Raw genomic sequence first — 21,098 nt, forward strand, 5'->3', positions numbered from 1 at the left:
AAAAAAAAAGGGCACTTAGGTAGCTAAGTTGGTTAAACATCTGACTTCAGCTCAGGTCATGATCTCACAGTTCACGAGAGAGAACAGCTGACAGCTCAGAGCCTGGAGCTTGCTTCAGATTCTGGGTTTCCCTCTCTCTCTGCCCCCCCCCCCCCAACTTGTACTCCATCTCTCTCTCTCTCTCAAAAGTAAATAAAACATTAAAAATTTTTGAAAAATAATTGACGTATTAAGATGCTGGTGATGTGCAGTCAGTGAAGGCCGAAAGTAACTTAAATCCAGATTTCTTCATCATTACCCATCAGCATAGTTAATATCTACCAAATGCTTACTCTGTGCTAACAGGATGTAAGGTTCCTTACAGAGGAACTTAAAGTTTAATAGGGAAATAATATAGCTACTTATATTAATCTACAGGTAATCTATATGACATATAATGAGAGAATGTCGGAGTGTTACCAGAATGCGGAGGAAGGAGTGAAGAACAGGTCTGGGAAAGCTGGGAATGACTTGTTAGAAGAAGGAACATTGATTAGCCTTGAACAATGAGTGGGAGCAGTTTGTCAGAGGTGTGAAAGAGTGGGGACAAAGAAATAGATACTCCCTTCATGCACGATGGCATGAAAACGTATGCCACACTAGGGAAACGGCAAATGGTTTAGTACAGTTGGAGTTTATAGTGTGTAAGGAAAAGCAACAAGAAATGAAGATAAGAAGGTAGACTGAGAACAGATTGTGAAGGGATCTGAATGCCAGGCTTAGGGAAAGAATTTATCACTCAATAATAAGAATCCACTGGAGGATTCTGAACCAAGAGTTTCAGATTTGTGTTTTGCCTACTCCAGCAGCAACTGTAAACAGGTTCAGAGTGGGTGAGATCAGAGGGAAGGACCAGATAGGAAGTTACTGCAATTGCCCAAAGGCAAAGCTAAAACAGTAGCGATGGGATAAAGAGGAAAATGGGCAACAACAAAGATGTTTAGGAGACACAGCCTACAAAATACCATCCTTAGAGCAAAACCTCACTTTTCCTGCTGTGAGGCAAAAGCCTACAAAGCAAGATGGGAAACATTCTAACTGCAAGTTTTATAGGCTTTTTGTTGCTTCTTTTAATAGGCAGAAGGAAAGAAAATAAATCAAATGGGCTCTTGAATCTCTTGGCTGAAACAGAAAACAGCTTGAATCTGATTTTCTTCCTAGCTGGGAGGCCTGGCTGCTTAGAGTGCTATCCTGGCGAGACTGCAGGTCAGTCTACACAGACAGCGGTTCTACAGGGCTAGCTCTGGACCTGCCCACCAGACTTGAATTTGAGGTAGCCTAAACACTGGCAAGGCCTACCCACCCAGACTCCCACTAGTGAGCCCCATGGAATTTTAAGGGTGGTAAGTAAGGCACTGTTCTTCCCAGTTTAGGGCAAGGCAACTCCCTCTGAGAAATATCCAGTAATCAGTTGTGCTCTGACCTGTGTTGCATCTCCAGGGAGGACTTACCCTCTAGGTAAAAAGCCAGTAACCTGTGTGGGTCATTCATCCTGGATGAGCCCTAGAAGAAGAAGGCTGCTAAAGCCAGAGCAGGTTTAACATGGCATGCCTTTAGTGCAAAAGCAGTATCATCAATGAAAAAAGATAAGAAAATAGGTTGTTAAATAGCCAAATTATGGAAAGAACCTAAATGTCCATCAACTGATGAATGGAAAAAGATGTGTTTTTTGTTTTTTTTTTTGATGTGGTTTATATATACAATGGAATACTACTTGGCAATGAGAAAGAATGAAATCTGGCCATTTGCAGCAACATGGATGGAACTGGAGAGTATTATGCTAAGTGAAATAAGTCAGGCAGAGAAAGACATACCATATGTTTTCACTCACAGGTGGATCCTGAGAAACTTAACAGAAGACCAGGGGGGAGAGGAAGGGGGAAAAAAAGTTACAGAGAGGGAAGGAGGCAAACCATAAGAGACTCTTAAATACTGAGAACAAACTGAGGGTTGATGGGGGGGGGAGGGGAAAGTGGGTGATGGGCATTGAGGAGGGCACCTGTTGGGATGAGCACTGGGTGTTGTATGGAAACCAATTTGACAATAAATTATATATATAGAGGCGGGGGGGTGGGGGAGAGAGAGAGAGAGAGAGAGAGAGAGAGAGAGAGAGAGAGAGAGAGAGAGAAAGAATAGATTGTTAAAACTAATAATAAAATTGTTCCTTAGGTAAGTACATAAGGCCAAGTGTGTGCTGTTTCTGAAGGGAAAAAAAATTCTTTTACAAATCTCGGGGCGCCTGGGTGGCTCAGTCGGTTGGGCGTCCGACTTCAGCTCGGGTCACGATCTCGCGGTCCGTGAGTTCAAGCCCCGCATCGGGCTCTGGGCTGATGGCTCAGAGCCTGGAGCCTGCTTCTGATTCTGTGTCTTCCTCTCTCTCTGTCCCTCCCCTGTTCATGCTCTGTCTCTGTCTCAAAAATAAATAAACGTTAAAAAAAAAAAATTTTTTTTAAAATTCTTTTACAAATCTAACAGTATCTCCAAAGCTCCCTCCCTGTCAGCATGGGGTATGGGAGAAATTTTAATGGAAAGCAGATGGCCTATTCTGTCTCAATCTCCACTCCAGGAGTGTGTTGCTGCCTTTTTTTTTTTTTTTTTTTTTTTTTTTTGGCATCTATGAAGGGAGGTCTCAATACTTTACAGATTGTTTGGTGAGTGATTCCCACCCTCCCTGTATTTATTTTCTAAAAAGAAATAAAAGAGCAAGATGAAATTTTGCAAATTGATGATTTAGTCCATAAATTCGTTTTCCTCCCATGTCAATTCACTTTTTTATTCTATTATGCTGTTTTAAGAGATCTGGAAAGGGAAGATCTTGTTTAAATTCAGTAAAACATAGAATACTTGCTTTTTCCATGTGAAGAAAAAATTTGATCCCCATCTCATACTTCTCCAATTCCAGAAAGACCAAAAACTTAAATATTAAAACAACAACAACAACAAAAACACTTAAAACTATTAGGGAAAATAGGAGAGTATAGTTTGAACTTGGGATTAGAAAGTATTTCTTAGATGAAATCAAAAGGAAAAACCACAAAAGGTTGATAAATTTAACTCACTAAAATTTAAACAAAGTTAAAAAACAAGTACAGAGAAAAGATATTTGTAACAAATGTATCCAGAGTAAAAAACTCATATTTAATCAACAAGGAAATGAAAATAAGCCAATAACATCTAATCACAGTATTCACAGAAGAAATCACTCAAAATGACTAGGGAAAAGGAGGAGAAAGGGAAAAGATGTTCAATCATACTAGTAATCAGCAAAATGTGAATACATGGAATAAAATATCATTTCACACCTATCAGAGTGACAAAAATTTTAAAGTCTCACAATAGCAAGTGTTGGGAAGGATCTAAAACCATGGGAATCAGTAAAAGCATTCTGAAGGGCAATTTGGCAATACCAGATAAAGATATACAACCTAGCAATTGGGAAACTGGATTTTTGAGGTGGGTCTTGTGAGGTGGCAGGATTCTGGCAGGCAAAGATAAGAGAAATGACATCCAAATAAAATAAAACCAAAAGAACAATACAAGCACAGTCAGAGACAGGAACCCATCTGAGGACTGACAAGACTGTTTTCTAAAGTGGCTACACCATTTTTTACATTCCCACCAGCAGTATGAGTTTTCACTTTCTCCACATCCTTGTCAACACTTGTTATTATCTGACTTTTTGATTACAGCCATCCTAGGGGTGTAAAGTGCTATCTGATTGTGGTTTTGATTTGCATTTCCCTGATAATTATGTAGGAACTGTTTCATGTGTTTATTAGCCATCTGTATATCTTCTTTGAAGAACTATCTACTCAGGTTCTTTGCATATTTCTTAATTGGGCTGTCTTTTTATTATTGAGTTGTTAAGAGTTCTTGATATATTCTAGGTGCAATCTATAACTAGATGTCTTATCAGACAGATGATCTGCAAATATTTTACCCCATTCTGTAGGCTGTCTTTTTGCTTTCTTGAATGTCCTTTGAAACACAAAAGTTTTCCCCTTTTTAAAAAAAATTACTTTTATTATTTTTTTTAACTTATTTTTTAAATGTTTATTTTGAGAGAAGAGTGCACACAAGCAAGGGAGGGGCAGGAGCAGAGAGAGAGGGAGAGAGAGAATCCCAAGCAGGCTCCACGCTGTCAGCACAGAGCCTGATGCAGGGCTCGTTCTCATGAACCATGAGATTATAACCTGAGCCAAAATCAAGAGCTGGATGCCTAACCGACTGAGCCACCCAGGTGCCCCCAAAACTTTTTACTTTTGATGAATTCCAATTTGTCTATTTTTTTTCTTTTGGCTGTTTGTGCTATTGGTGTTACATAGTTAAGAAACCACTGCCAAATCTTAAGCTCACAAAGACTTACCTCCAAGCTCTCCTGCATAAGTTTTATAGTATTAGCTCTTATATTTAGGGCTTTGGATCCATTTTAAGTTAATATTTGCGTATCATGTGAAGTACTTCATTCTTTCATATGTGGATATACAGTGTCCCAGCACCATTTGTTGAAATGATTATTCTTTCTCTATTGAATTGTTTTTGGTATGCTTGTTGAACATTGACCATAAATGTGACAGCTGGCTTCTGGCTACTCAATTCTATTCCACTGATGCATATGTCTACCCCTATGCCAAAATCACATTGTGGCAAAAATCACAATAAATCCACATTTATTATTGTAGCTTTCTAATAAGCTTTGAAATTGGGAAGTGTGGGTCCTCCAACTTTGTTCTTTTTCAAGATTGTTTTGGCTAATATGGGTCCTTTGAATTTCCACATGAATTTTATTAACACCTTGTCAAAATCTGCAAACAAACCAGCTAGAATTTTGATAGCGTTTATTTTGAATCTGTAGATCAATTTAGGAACTATTACCATCTTAAAAAATATTAAGTCTTTCAATCCATGAACATGGGATGTTTATCCATGTATTTAGATCCTAATTTCTTTCAACATGTTAGAGTTTTCAAAGTATAAGTTTTACACTTCTTTTGTTAAATTTATCCCTAAGTACTTTTATTCAATTCATTTGCTATAAATTCATAACGCTGTACATGGAATGGTTTTCTTAATTTTATTTTTGGGTTGTTTATTATAACTATAGAAATACAATTGATTTTTATATATTGATCCTGTATCCTATAACCTTGCTGAACTCATTTATTAGTTCAGTTTGTGGGTTCCTCAGAATTTTGTACATGCAAGATTGCATCATCTGCAAATACAAATACTTTTACTTTTCATTTCATTTTCTTACCCCATTGCCCTAGTTAGATCCTCCAATACAGTGTTCAATAGAAAGGGTAAGACTGCACATCCTTGTCTTATTCTCAGTGTCAGAAGAAAAGCATTCAGTCTTTTAAAACTAAGTGTAGTAATAGCCATGGGTTTTGCATAAATGTCCTTTGTCAGACTGAGGAAGTTCCCTTCTATTCCTAATTTGTTGGGCTGTTTCTTTGTTTTGTTTTGTTTTTTTAATCATTAAAGGGTACTGGAGTTTGGCAAATGCTTTTTCTGTGTCTACTGAGATTATGTGGGTTTTGTCATTTAACCTTTTAATATGATGCACTGCACTGATTGATTGATTTTCCTATGCTGAATGGATCTTGCACCCCTGGGATAAATCCCACTTGGTCACAGTGTATAATATAATCCTTTCTATAACTTATTGGACTCATTTTGGTAGTATTTGTTGAGGACTTCTGCATTTATATTCAAATGGGATACTGGTTCTATAGTTTTTTGTGATGTCTTTGTCTGGTTTTGGTATCAAGACAACACAAACTAGTCTCACAGGAATTAGAAAGTGTTCTATTTTTGAAGGAGTTTGTGGACAGTTAGTGTTAATTCTTGTTTAAATGTTTGTCAGAACTCACCAGTGAAACTATCTGGTTCTGGGCTTTTCTCTGGGGGAATTTTTTTTTTTTTATTACTAATTCCACTTACTTGTTATTAAGTCCATTCAGATTTTCTATTTCTTCATAAATCAGCATTGATAATTTGTGTATTTCTAGTAATATGTCCATTTCACCTAGGTATCTAATTTGTTGGCATACAACTGTCCATAGTATTCCCTTATAATCCTTATTTTTGTAAAGTCAGGAGTTAAGTCTCCTGTATCATTCCAGATTTTAATAATTTGAGTCTTTTCCCTTTTGTTCTTGATCAGTCTAGATAAAAGTTTGCCAACTTTGTTGATCTGCTGAAAAACAATAAACTTTCAGTTTATTGATTTTTTTTTCTATTTCCTCCCTCCCTCCCCTCTTTCCTTTTCTCTTTTCCTGTCCTTTTCTTTTGAAAGAGAGAGACAGCATGTGCAAGAGAGCAGGAGAGGAGAAGAGGGAGAGAGAGAATCTGCCCAGCGCAGAGCCCAACACACGGAGCTCAATCTCATGATCCTGAGATCATGACCTGAGCCAACTCAGAAGTCGACACTTAACCAATGGAGCCACCCAGACACCTTTGTTTTTCTATTTTTAAATTTCTTTTATTTCTGCTCTAATCCTTATTATTTCCTTCCTTTCCCTTATTTTAGGTTTAGTTTGCTCTTTTTTCCCCCAATATGTTAGGGTGAATTATTTGTTTTTAATGCAGGCATTTACAGCTATAAATTTCCTTCTAAGTACCACTTTAACTACACCCCATAAATTCTGGTGTGCTGTGTTTAATTCATTCCAAGTATTTTCTAATTTCCCTCATGATTTCTTCTTTGACCCACTTGTTATTTAGGAGTGTGTTAATTTTCACATAATTGTGAATTTCTTAAATTTCTTCTATTTTTAATGTCTAGTTTCACTCCATTGTGGTTGGAGAACATATTTTGTATGAGTTCAATACTTTAAATGTATTGAGAGTTGTTTTATGGCTCAGCATATGGTCTATCCTGAATGTTTCACGTGTACTTGAGAAGAATTATATTCTACTGTTGGACTGTCCTACAGATACTGGTTAGATATGATTGGTATACAATGTTGTTCAAATTTTCCATTTCTTTGTTGATCTTGTGTCTGGTTGTTCTATCTATTATTGAAAGTGAGGTACTGGAAGTCAGCAGGATGCAGTGGTCAAAGAAAGTGAGGTCAAAGAAAGTGAGGTACTGAAGTTTCCAACTATAACAGCTGAATTATCTCTTTTGCTCCTCATTTCTGTTACCTTCTGTTTTGTGTATTTTGGGGCTCTATTGTTAGGTGCATATGTAACCATTACATCTTCAGGCTGGATTGACCCTTTATCATTATAAAATATCCCTTTTTATCTCCAGTAACATTTTTTGGGGGGTTTGTTTTAAAGTCTATTCTGATGGGGCGCTTGGGTGGCGCAGTCGGTTAAGCGTCCGACTTCAGCCAGGTCCCGATCTCGCGGTCCGTGAGTTCGAGCCCCGCGTCAGGCTCTGGGCTGATGGCTCGGAGCCTGGAGCCTGTTTCCGATTCTGTGTCTCCCTCTCTCTCTGCCCCTCCCCCGTTCATGCTCTGTCTCTCTCTGTCCCAAAAATAAATAAAAACATTGGAAAAAAAATTAAAAAAAAAAAAAGTCTATTCTGTCTGATATTAGTATAACCATTTTAGCTTTCTTATGGTTGCTATTACATTATCTTTTTCCATTCTTTTACTTTCAGCATTTTTGTATCTTTGAATCTAAAGTGGTATCTCCTGTAGACGGTATACAGTTGGATCCTGATTTTTTTTTTAAATCCAGTATGGCAATATCTGCCTTTTTATTTTATATACAGCAGATTTAATGAAGGCATCAGAACAGCAGGCTGTGTTGAAAAGTGAGTAAAGATGTTGACAGTAAAGGAAAAGAGAGGAGATGACAGCCTAAGGAGGTAAGAGGATCCATAGGAATTTTTTTTTTGGAAAGGACTCATTCCTTCTGAGAATCGGTAGAAAGAATCTCCTGCTCTGGCTCTCTTATGGGAGCCATCACAGTCCAGCAGGAAGAACAGGTGCTCTGAAGGCAGGCAAACGTGGATTCAAAAGTCCAGTGTACCACTAACCAGACATGAAATCATAGGCAAGTCTCTTTACCTGAGCCTCAAGAACACAGGGCTATAATATACTACAGGGTAGAAAATTAAGACTTAGCATGCAAAATACCTAGCATAAAACTTGGTACAGAGTAGTAAGTACTCGAATAAATGTTAGTCCCCACCCCATCCCTTTCATTAAAAGTTCCCTAAATGGTCTTATTTAATGAAAATCTTCTAGATCCTCAATCACGTCCCTTACCTCCTGCCTTTCCCTCCCCCTTACATGACTCCTGGTGATTAAACCTATCATTGCTTGGCCAAACACAAACTGGACAAAAGCAAGATCCTACCTAGTTAGTGTGGCTCTTTATGCAAACATCGAACCAGTCACTATGCTTTGAATATAGGTAATTTTTTGTGTACTGTTGTGTTTATGTATACTTACAATCTTTTATACATTATAAAGCATTTTTGTCTCTTTAAAAAAATTTATAAATGAAAGTATCCCCACATTTTTGCATTTTTCTCATTCATTTTCAGTCTATTATTTCTGCTTTGTGCTACTGGTTAATAGTGAGAGTTAAAGAAACCTAAATGTCTGTCAACAGGGCATTATGAGACAAATCTAAATAACCCAACAACTCAAACTTCCTTAAATAAATTAAGGTGTTACAGGACAGTGCACAGCATATAATCTCATTTTTATTGAAAAATAATGTGTATGTGTGCTTATTTTACAAGTTCTAGGAAAAAAAAAGATATACCAAAGTGTTAACAGTGATGGTCTCTGGGTCAGATGAACTATGGATTTTTTTTTCTCATATTCAGTATTTCCTGAGTTTTCTAAAATGAGCACATTGTTTTGGAAATAAAGAAAAATAACAACAGAAACCACAAAATGTTTATATTAATGGACACTTAGGTAGGTTCCATTAATCTCCTATTGGTTAGATATTTCATCTGTTCCAAATAACTGCTACTCATCCTTCAGGCAGAGCCAGGACTAGAATTCAGATACTTATGTTTTCCAGCTTTATGTAAAAATGTCCTAACAACTCTTTTTGGGCTCTACAAATTTAAGACTGATGTTCCTAGAGACTTATGAGCTCACGAGTGAGGTCCTAAAGGAAGAAGGTAGAAGATGGTATGACATGCACACCAGGAGTGGGTTTTCAAATAAGCTGAAATATGGAACATGTCTTCAAAGATTCCCCCCAAAATGTTTCCATTTCAACATATTTTTTGTTTAGAGCTGCCACTAAAGTACTGTGTGACCCGGGTAAGACCCTTATAATCCTTATCAAATTCTGAATCTCCATTTCTGTGTCTGCAAAATAACAGCTACTGTTAAATGAAAATCTCCCCTATTTTACAGATAAGAAAACTGAGGTTCACAGTTATGCAAGTGACAAGACTGACACCAGATCTATCTAATAAAGAAGAATAAGGGTAAAGGAATAGTGGATTCTATTTTTATGAGTTATTTTATTTCTTCCTTTTAACACTAAAGAGGCATCAGTAGACCTTTCTTTGTATAATGCAAATGATATTGTACACTATTGGATTGAATTAGAAGGTGCATTGAATTATGATTAACTCATGGCCTCATTTTAACAGCTGAGTAATTAGATCAATCTAATCTTCTGAATTTTATTGCTTATTTTATTATGGCCTATAATCAGTTGAAATTACAATGGGAAGTTCAAGAGTCTCACATAAAGGCAATATGCTCTAACAGGCAACATGATGTAAGCTGAGTACCTCGGCAAGTTACTTAACTACTCTGCACCTCAGGTTCCAAATCTGTAGAACGGGAATAGCATTATCTTGCCCCATCATTACCAACACGTATTGGGTTTAGAAGTCCCAGCACTAGGAAAAAGGGGGATTCCCAAAGGGTTATGAGGAAATTACCTGAGAAATTACAAGGAAAGCTCCCAGACATATGCTAGCCCTGGTACTCCGGAGAACTCAGTGAAAGGCATAACCATGCAACCTGTCACCTAAGTCAGAGGAAGCCTGATTCTTCCTTCTCCCTCACTTCCTGAATCCAGTATCAAGTCCTAAATTATTAATTCATATTCCACAAATGCTGAATGTCTACTGTATGCCAGATAGTGTTTTCTCTAAAAATGTCTCAAGAGTGTCTTTTCCTGTCCATCCTAAATACCACCCTTAGTTCAGGTCTCTCGACTGACCTCTTTTTTTTTTTTTTAATTTTTTTTTTTTCAACGTTTATTTTATTTTTGGGACAGAGAGAGACAGAGCATGAACGGGGGAGGGGCAGAGAGAGGGAGACACAGAATCGGAAACAGGCTCCAGGCTCTGAGCCATCAGCCCAGAGCCCGACGCGGGGCTCGAACTCACGGACCGCGAGATCGTGACCTGGCTGAAGTCGGACGCTTAACCGACTGCGCCACCCAGGCGCCACCCAGGCGCCCCCTCGACTGACCTCTTTAAAGAGCTCCTAACGTGTGTTCTAACCTCCATTTTCTCTCCCTCTAATCCATTCTCTGCACATATCCAGAGAGATCTTTTGAAAATGCCAATCTATCCATCATGCCTAAACCATTCTGGTGGCCAAGAATAAAAGTTCCAAACAAATATCCAAAGAAGGATAAAGATATTGCTATGGATAAAGTTGCAAAGTTCTTAGCATGGCATAATAATCCTCCAAGTCTTCTATCCATCTAGATGTCCCATTTCCCCTCATGGCAACTCTGGCCTGGCATTTTACACTTTACCAACACCAAACCCAAAGCTGTTCTAGCATACTCCATTTGACTGTTCTGCTTCTAGGTCACTGTTCAGGACGTCTTCAATGCTTCATTGTCCTTCCCTTGCCCTTCACCTTATTTCATTCTCCAGAAAGTCTGCCTTGACCTTCCTCCCTTGAGGCTAGAGTAGGGGCCCCTTCTGACTACCCCCCACAACTGGCTTTTCTTATAGTTCTTATCAAATTATATTTCCAAATTGGTTTTCTCAAATTCTCATCCCCCAATTTGGTGGATCTAGTATCAGTCCTGTGATAACTCCCTAAGTTGTGGTTCTCTTTGTCCTTATATGTCACCGACAGGGGTTTCTGCTGGGGCTCTCACTGTCCAAATCTATTTTTTTCAGTTGCCTTCACACTCTATTCACCAAGTGTGTGCCTAGTGCCCTGGGTGTGCCAAGGCAGACTCATCAAACAACCTCCATTTCCCTGCTGACTCAACTCGCAGTGCAGAAAAAGGAAGTGTGGAATTTAGATTCAGATATAGGCTCTAAACCAGTTTTGCCATTTCAGACTCTGAATTCTGGCACGTTATTCCACTCACAGACCTTCAGCCTCCTCTTATGTAAAATGGGATAATAACAATTACTTTATGAAGCTGAAATAATATTAGTAATAAAACAATATTATTACTAATTATGTGTCAAGTATTATGCTAAGCACTTTACACTGATGTCATTTAACCCTCACAGCTCCTTCATAAGGTAGGTTCTACTACTATATTTTATAGATGAGGAAACCAGCCAGGGAAGCCATTTACTTGCTGAGGCCACTGTGGTAGACCGTGGGTGAGCTAACCCAATGCTCATTCCCAGCCCCCTCTGCTCTTTGACTCTTCAGGCTGGCAAAGCTAAAAACTCATTTTTCCAGACTTCCCAGAACTTAGAATTAGCCATGTGGCCCAATTCTGACCAACGAGATCTACACAGAAATCTCCTGAGAGAATTGTGGGAAAGCCTTTGCTTTTTTAGTAAAAGGACAAACATTACTGATGTTCCTCTATACTCCCTTTTTCCTCCCTCAATCACAGACATGATACTTACAGCTGTAGCAGCCATCTTAGATCAAAAGGGGAAAGCCAACAGGTGCAAAAAAGTGCTAAAACTCCCACTCTTGGTTTCAGTTTGGGTCATGATCTCACAGTTCGTGGGTTCGAGCCTGCACTGGTCACTGTGCTGACAATGAGGAGCCTGCTTGGGATTCTCTCTCTTCCTTCTCTCTCTCTTCCCCTACCCTGTTTGCTCTCTCCCTCAAAATAAATAAATAAACTTAAAAAAAAAAAAAAAAAAGAGGAAAGCCAAAAGAGTCACAGAATACTGGCCCTGAAATCACTGACCTAATAAATCAATGCCATCAGTCATTGACCTCCAGACTTTTTTTTATGTAAGAAAAATATACTTTGTTTAAGCTACAAATAGTCAAGTTTTCCAGTAGCATCTTCAGGTATTTATACTTCAGGCACTTATAGTTTGTATAAGTGATATAAAGTAATCAAATGATGGAGCTAAGACTCAAAATAAGCAGCCTTAAACATTAAGCTATATGAGAAACACTTAGCATTGGACTTCTTAGGGAATGGGTACTCAAATGATGAAATGATTAAAATAATATCAGTCATTCAGCATTTTTCTTCAAAGTTCCAAGCTCCTCTGGAAACTCAAGGATTGCCAGTAACCTAAAATCATAATGTAGCTGCTCAGGAAGAGGCCACCCCTTTGGACACTGTGTCCAGCCCTCTTGTCTGCATTTCTGAATTCAATTCTCCCAGCTCAGGGTCTACCCTAAGGAGGGAAAAGGGAAGGAAGGTCTGGAGCCAGGTCTTGGATGCTCATACCTACCTATCTCATGGTACCACAAAGCTTCCAGGCCGCCTACCATGCACACATAAGACGACAGAGTTCAAGGAACTCAGCATAAACTTACAATCGTGACAGCACCTGTGGTGACAGTGAAAGACGAAATCTTTGGAAGCCAGAGACCTTTGGAGGCAAGAAGTGTGGTTTTGTAGCTTAAACAAAACCACGGACTATTGATTTTTCTGCCTCTTTTCCTGCTGAGAGCAGTAATAGCAAAAATCTGATTTAGACACTTAAATTCAAGTACCTTCCCCACCAGCAGAGCAATTTTCAAGTAATCACACTTTTGACCTCACCCAACATGAGTCCTTTTAAAGCCAATTTTAGGGGCCAATTATTTAGTTTTCCTAACATGTGCAGGGAAAAAGATACGATTGCTGGCTATCATGCTGGAAGCTGTAGTTTCTATTCCCATATCCAGGGGGTTTAGACTGCCTGTTCATACACCTCCCAATCTGTCTGAGAAGGGGCCAGTCACCCCTGTCACAGACGACACATGATCTCTGTTCTAAAGCTCTTTGGAACTCAAAGGGCATTTCTCAGAGAAATTATGGAATTAATGATGGCAAGATTTCTAGATAACCTCAAAGAACTGGGAGAGAAGAGAATGTCATTTATTGAACAGTTACTAGATGGCAGATAGGAGCATCAGAATCATTTAGGGAGCTTGTGAAAATAGCTTGCTGGGAACTACCTCCTGAGTTTCTGATTCCAGAGGTCTGGGGTAGGGCCTAATAATTCTCATCTCTAACAAATTCCTACACCTGGGACTATACTTAGAAGCCACAGAGGTCACAGAGACTTTGGAAAGCCACAATTTGGTCCAAACTCTCAACCTTTTTCCACAACACAACTGTGTTCATGACAGCAATGATGAGGGATGGATAGGTACAAAGATGGAGCAGATAGGATGTGTATGAGTGTATACTGGGGAAATGGTAAGACAAATAAAAACCAGATAATTCTTAGATACCATTCATGGTAGCTCAGGAGCTGTCAATGGGTTACAGGTGAATTGAGACACTGATTCCTTAAGCACATAGGGTGTCTGGGAAGGAAGTAGGGCACAGGAACTCCCTCGTGGCCTTGTCTGTTTATCCAGAGTTCTCTACAAATACCATCATTTTCTGTGTGGAAGTACTGGCTTAGAGCTAACTGTGCATCACTGGTTTAGAGAAGAGTTAAGAGAAAAACATTTATTCTAAACTCTGCGGTCAATTTGCCAGATACTTATGGACCTCTGAAAAGGCTTCATTATTAGAGGCTTGATCATTTGCCATTTAATCATTCAACCAATCAACAGTTTACTTTGTCCTTTTTTTTTTTTTAATTTTTAAACATTTATTTATTTTTGAGAGAGAGAGAGACAGAGCATGATTTGGGACAGGGGGGGCAGAGAGAGGGAGACACAGAATTTAAAGCAGGTACCAGGCTCCGAGCTGTTAGCACAGAGCTTGACGCAGGGCTCGAACCTGCCTACTGCGAGATCATGATCTGGCCAAAGCTGGACACTTAACTGAGTCACCCAGGTGCCCCAAGAGTTTACTTTGAATTAGGCACTATGTTAAGCACTGAGGACACAGTAATTGCCTATGAGAGGAATAAGTGTTCCAGAAATATAAACAATTCTAAGGCAGTAAATAATATAGACAAGTAACTCAGTGATTAAGAGAATGGAATATCCAAACTTAGACTTGATTCTGGCTCCACTACTCTGTGATAGGGACAAGTCTTTCCATCTTCCTTAACTTGTGTCTAGATCAATAAAAACTTTGGAAAATAAAGGTTAACTAAAATAATGATGATACAGTTCTCAAACTGGGCACAGGAACCCCTGTGGGTACTCAACAGTATATACTAAAGGGTAAATGAGCAAATATAGTGTACTTTCTTGGTAAGGTAATTATACCAGAGGGTAAACAATTTAAATTATCTGTTGTACAGAAAACAACTATGACTATATAATGGTGACTTAAGACAAAATTCTTATGCAGTTTGAAGATAATGCAGGGGCTTCAAGTAATTTTTAACCTTGGAGATCCGCTCTGGGCTATATTCCCCCACTGATTCAGAGATGAATTTGTTCTCTGATGTCAAGTACACTTGGGTAGGAAAGTTTCTAAAATACTGTGCATGGCCAATAATGGATGACCAACAAACAGCAACCATTATTGGTAATAATAGATAGCTTTTAGTTATTACTAACCCTTCCACAGGAGAAACCAACTTACTCTGTAGTGTCTAGGGTAGATAAAGGTGTCCTCTCTACCCAGGTATCCCTTTTTTCCAAGCTCTGGACTTTTCCAGTTGCTCCCCAGAAACCCTGTGATTCCTTGGGAAGTAGAACTCCCAGGAAGCAGGCCAATTTTGCCCCCATACGCCAGGGAGTTCCCTTCAAAAAAGAATTTCAGCACCAGTAAAGTAGCTAGTCTCATCAACCTCCAGGCCTCCCTGGCCTCAGTCTGCCCAAGGAGTTAACCCCCAGGATAAGAACAATCATGGACCCAGCAGCTCACTCCTAATTAGCTTTGTCTCATTTAAAAAGCTCTTACTGATCAATTATCTCCTTAAAGTCTTACAAACAAGTGATAGATAAGGTAGGTATTATTATTCTTACTTTATAGAGGAGGAAACTAAGGTCCTCCAAAATAAAGTGATTTGTTTAAGTTTTCAGTTAGAGACAGAACCAGGGGTCAAACTCAGGTCTCTGACTTCTAGCAGAGACTCTCCCCACTACATTAAGCAAAAGTCATCATTCCAATGAGAATCTACGTAGCACGGCCAAAAATTCAAGTCCTTTATCGATATTTCACCAATTTTCAGCTGTAGTCACAGCCACAAAATTATATTTTCATTGACTAAGAACCATAAGTAACTAATAGAAAATGAAATTAAATTGCATGAGCTTAATCAGCAGGACAAGGGCCCTAGTGGTGACTATGGTTATATCCGACCTTTCATAGGAGGACACTTATGAAAAGGCTTTCATGGTTTCCTACTGATCTTGCCCAAGAAGGTCAGGAGCTCTGGGGCAAGAAGCCCTGAGATGATAGAAGGCACAGTCACTATAGGAGAGGGTTCTCAGCTGACTGCATCTTCCCTGTTTTTGAAATCTTCATCAACACCAGGGATTCCAAGAAGGGGCACAGAAAATTTTGTTCAAGAAGCAAAAGAAATAGTTTAAGGGAATGAGTTAGCCAGTTGTTTTAATGAAAGAAGACTAACAAAAATTTATAGATTAATGCCCAGAATGTTAGAGCTGGAAGGCAAATTGCTAAACAACATATCTAAGCCCTTCAGCCTGGATGGGAAGGGAAGGCAAGGCAAGAGAGATGGGCAGGCCTTGCTCCAGCGTCTTGAGTCATTAGCAGCAGACCTGGAACTCGGCTTCTCTTCGTGCTTCCAGACCTAGTTCCATGCCTGACTTCTCAGAAGCCTTTCCTGACACAACCTCTGCCAGAGTTGTGGCCCCTCCCACATACCCACCAAGTTTTCATAGCAATCTGTACATCTATTTATTAGGTTAGACTCTTGGAACACAATGGCACATCCCTTTGCGACAGCATTTATCTCAGTGTGCTGTAACTGTCTACTTACATGTCTGTCTTTCCCCTTCTTAATCTGTGCTGGTTAAGGTGGGGAGTCAATAGAGGGGCAATACACACAAAAGACACACTGTATGTGTTGTCTTCACAAAGCTGATAATCTCACACTTTGAAGAACAGGGTGTATAAGAGAATTAGAAGGTCAGAGTTCATCTTGAGCAGTTCATTTAGCTCCCTACTGTAGCAGCAGAACCCTTTTTGTCAAACAAAACCTCATCCAGAAGCCTAATACATAAAATGGGCATGAACAGATCTCTACCGGAGGGGAAAGGGGCACCCACTTGGCTTATCTTTCCCTTTAACAGCTCCTAAGGCAACCTCCTACTTTTTTGAATGAGGGAAGTGAGCCAAAATAAAGAAACTATTTATTCTAGGTCTTCCCCTCATTCAGCATAAGATAGAGGTCAGAGGAGGGTCTTTAAAGCCTGGCAAAACTAATGAAATCCTTTATGACCTTGGAAAAGTCATTTAAGCTCCTTGTGTCAGTTTTTTCATCTAGGGTGGGCAAGAAGGACCTTGTCCTCCAAATACAGGGTTTACGAGTTTGCCTTTGATGGCTGAGGGGCTGACAGAGGCTTGCAGCCATTGTCCAACCTCCCTGGGCTGAAGTTTATTCCAGAGGATTTAAAGAAACAGATGGATAAACAAAATGTGACAGATACATTATATGGAATATTATTCAGTGATAAAAAGGAATGAAATCTCGATACAAGCTACAACATGGATGAACCTTGAAAACATTGTGCTAAATGAAATAAACCAAATAAAAGGACAAATATTATATGATTCCATTTATGTGAAATATTTCAAATAGGCAAATTCATAGAGACAGAGATTTAGAGGTTTCCAAGGGTTGGAGGGGGGAATGGGGAATTATTATTTCATGGACACAGAGTTTCTGTTTGGGATGATGAAAAAGTCTGGAAATAGTGGAGATGGTCACACAACACTGTAAAAGTACTTAATACCAATAAATTATACACTTAAAAATGGCTAAAATGGTAATTTTTATGTATATTTTGCCACAATAAAGCAAAAAAAAATGTAAGTCTACTTATATTTCGCTTAAGGTGACACTTAAAAGCTACATGACCTTCAGCAAGTTACTTAATAAGCTGAACCTTATTCCCTCATATGTATAAGGATAACAGTTCTCCCTTGTACGGTTATTATGAGAATTGGAGACAATGTCTGTAAAGTGCGTGGCACTGCACTGACAGTCATTAATGGTAATTATTACTATAATAATTATCAACAGCAAGAGTAACATTATAATATAAACATAATGATAAATAACTTAATCCAATGAATATTTAATGAGTAACTAACTGTCTGCTCTGTTCTAGGCACAGAAGGTACAGGACTGCTGCTCAAAGAGCTGACAGTCTAGAAAGACATGAAATAAATGAACAACTACAGAAAACAGGAAGCCAAGAAGGAGCAAGGAAATAATAATCCAACACCACGACCAACACTTCTTTCTTTGGGGGAAAAGGTTGATCTTTTCTACAGAAGTGGGAAATCATTTTGTGATCCAGGAAAGTAAATCTGTCATAAGCCAACAGCAAATTAGTTTAAAGTGCATGATTCTTGCCCAGACAAGATTTAATCCATCTGCTTTTTGTGTTGACATCACACATTATGTATCAGAGGCAGACACACTCACTTCTTGTGTTCTCTCCAAAACCCAGAGAGGCTTTGCCTGACAGCTTGGTGGAATAGGAAGAGCATCGCTGCAATTTACTAACAGCATAAAGTTGCACATATTTATTAACCTGAGTCTTCACCTATAAAATGGATGTTTTAATAAAAATTTCTAGGGGCACCTGGGTGTTTTGACAGCTCAGAGCCTGGAGCCTGCTTCAGATTCTGTCTCCCTCTCTCAGCTCCTCCCCCACTCACACACTGTCTCTCTCTCTCTCTCTCTCTCTCTCTCTCTCAAAAATAAACATTAAAAAAAATAAAAAATAAAAATTTCTACCCATAGTACTGTTGTAAGGACTCAATGAAATTACAAATGGTAAAAAGTTTTCTAAGTTGTAAAGTATTGTACCTCTTATTTATTATTATCAGGAGTTTTGTGGGCCCTGTTTTTTCAAGCTTCAGAAGATATCTGTCATTGGTGAGTCAATTTTTGTTTTTTTTTAATTTTTTTGAATGTTTATTTATTTTTGACAGAGAGAGAGAGAGAGAGAGAGACAGAGCATGAGCGGAGGAGGGGCAGAGAGAAAGGGAGACACAGAATCCGAAGCAGGCTCTAGGCTCTGAGCTGTTAGCACAGAGCCCAAAGCGGGGCTTGAACTCACAGACCGCAAGATCATGACCTGAGCCAAACTTGGACACTCAACCGATTGAGCCACTCAGGTGCCCCCAATTTTTGTTTTTAAAAGTCAAATGTGGCTTTGTTACCAAAGAAGCCAAGACCCAAAATGAGCCTGTCCAAGGCTGACTACATAGTTAACATTAGGAGGTTTGAGGACAGCTCTTCCTTGCTAAGAAGCTCAAAGGAATCATCAGACTTCAACTATCATTGTTTGAAAAAAGAAAATTTGCTATAAACCAAGTTTGTTTCCTCTGAAGATCTGTGCTATCTATACAAAACTCATAAGTAGAAAAATCTCCCTATTCCATTTAGTCCATACAGAGGGGTTGACCAGTCACAATAGATGATCCAAATTAAATGTTCTGGGCCTCAGTTCATTCACCTACAAAGCAAGAACTATCTCTTCCACATTGGCTACCTGTCCCAGACTCTCCTTGCCATGACAGAGGGCTACTAACTTCTCTCTTTCTTCTCGTCTTCCCTTCCTTCTTTCAAAATTCACTAAGTCTATTCTGCACTAAGTCACTGTGCCAGGTGCTGGTGATATACACGCACACCTTGGAGATACTGCAGGTTCAGTTCCAGACCACTCCAATAAAGTGAACATTGCAATGAAGTGAGCCAAACGAACTTTTCTGTTTCCCAGTGCATATAAAAGTAATGCTTACACTATAGTGTGGTCTATTAAGTGTGCAATAGCATTATGTCTTAAAAAACAATGTACAAACCTTAATTAAAAACAGTTTATGGCTAAAAAATATAAACCATCATCTAAGCTTTCAGCAAGCTGTAATCACTGATCACAGATCACCATAACAATATAGTAATGGAAAGGTTCGAAATATTTTAAGAATTACCAAAATGTGACACAGAAACGTGAAACAAGCAAATGCTAATGGGAAAATGGTGTCAAGACTTGCTTGTCTCAGTGTTGCCACAAACTTTCAGTTTGTAAAAAATGCACTATTTGCGATGCACAATAAAATAAGGTATGCCCATAATGATGACTAATAACAATGGCTACTAATGTTTTACTACCTAATAAGAGCATAACTGTATGCCAGATGTTTTACACATAAGTGCCTTGGAAATTAAAAAGCAGCATAAGGTGAATAGAAAGAAAACTAGTTTAGCTGTCAAAGTTTTGGGTTCTACTTCCAATTTTGGTATCGGTTAGTTCATCTATCTGACTAAAAAATACTTAGTCAATATTCATGGCATGCCAGGGGCTGAGTACTAGGAAGAGAGAGGTAAATCAGATATTGAATTCATGGTGAACTGTAATAGGTGTTGTCCTTAGGCACTTATGAAACCTCAGGTTCCTCACCTGAGAAGAGGATTGGCCCTGATGATCTCTAGTGAAATTATAGCTCTAAATAAAAACATAATACCAGCCACCACTTGGAAAATACAGATACATAAGATGAGCAGGAAATGGGCTGGAGGGATGTGAATGGTCAGGTCATAAAAACCTTCTCTTGCAAACTAAGGAGTTTTCAATTCAACCAAAGGACAATGAAGTATCATTAAAGGGTTGTAAGTACTAGAGAACCCCGCGTCTGTACTGAGTGCAGGGCCTGCTTCCAATTCTCTCTCTGCTCCTTCCCTGTTCATGCTCTCTAAACAAATAAACAAACAAACAAACTTGGGGGGGGTAAAAAAGAAGAAGAAATGGGCAAAAGACATGAATAGACATCTTTCCAAAGAAGACAAACAGATGGCTAACAGGCACATGAAAAGATGCTCAACATCACTCATCATCAGGGAAATACAAATCAAAATGACAATGAGATACCACCTCACACCTGTCAGAATGGTTAAAATTAACAACACAGGAAACAACAGATGTTGGAAAGATGAGAAGAAAGGGGAACACTCTTACACTACTGGGAATGCAAGTGGTGCAGCCACTCTGGAAAATGGTATGGAGGTTCCTCAAAAAGTTACAAATAGAACTAATCTATGATCCAACAATTGCATTACTAGGCATTTACCCAAAGGATACAAAAATACAAATTCGACAGGGTGCCTGGGTGGCTCAGTTGGTTAAGTGTCCAACGTCAGCTCAGGTCATGATCTCACAGTTCCTGAGTTCAAGTCCTGCATCGGGCTCTCTGCTGTCAGCACAGTGCCCGCTTCAGATCCTCTGTCACCCTCTCTCTGTTCCCCAACTTGTTCTCACTCTCTCCCTCTCAAAATAAACTTAAAAAAAAAAAAGAAAAATACAGATTCAAAGGGGTACATGCACTCCAATGTTTATAGCAGCATTATCAACAATAGCCGAATTATGGAAAGAGCCCAAGTGTCCATCGACTGATGAATGGATAAAGAAGATGTGGTATAGGAGGCGCCTGGGTGGCTCAGCAGGTTAAGTGTCCGACCTCCACGGTTTGTGAGTTCAAGCCCCATGTCGGGCTCTGTGCTGACAGCTCAGAGCCTGGAGCCTGCTTTGGATTCTGTGTGTGTGTGTGTGTGTGTGTGTGTGTGTGTGTGTGTGTGTCTGCCCCTGCTCCACTCATGTCCTCTCTCTCAA

The 21,098-nt window shown here is 39.1% G+C and overlaps 1 protein-coding gene and 1 long non-coding RNA gene across 5 annotated transcripts in view; one reads left to right on the forward strand and one right to left on the reverse strand.

The window, feature by feature from the left end:
* Nucleotides 1-21,098, reverse strand: part of FAM168A (family with sequence similarity 168 member A) — a 206,907-nt gene that overhangs the window by 35,609 nt on the left and 150,200 nt on the right. The gene's annotated exons all lie outside the window — the stretch shown is intronic.
* On the forward strand, nt 7,581-17,811 carry LOC147576747 (uncharacterized). The gene is made up of 2 exons (XR_015241071.1): nt 7,581-8,415; nt 17,589-17,811. It is a non-coding gene; the product is annotated as an uncharacterized LOC147576747 (long non-coding RNA).

This window comes from Puma concolor, chromosome D1 (assembly GCF_028749965.1).
Source record: "Puma concolor isolate L17-30 chromosome D1, mPumCon1.1.hap2, whole genome shotgun sequence".
Classification (NCBI taxonomy): Eukaryota; Metazoa; Chordata; class Mammalia; order Carnivora; family Felidae; genus Puma; species Puma concolor.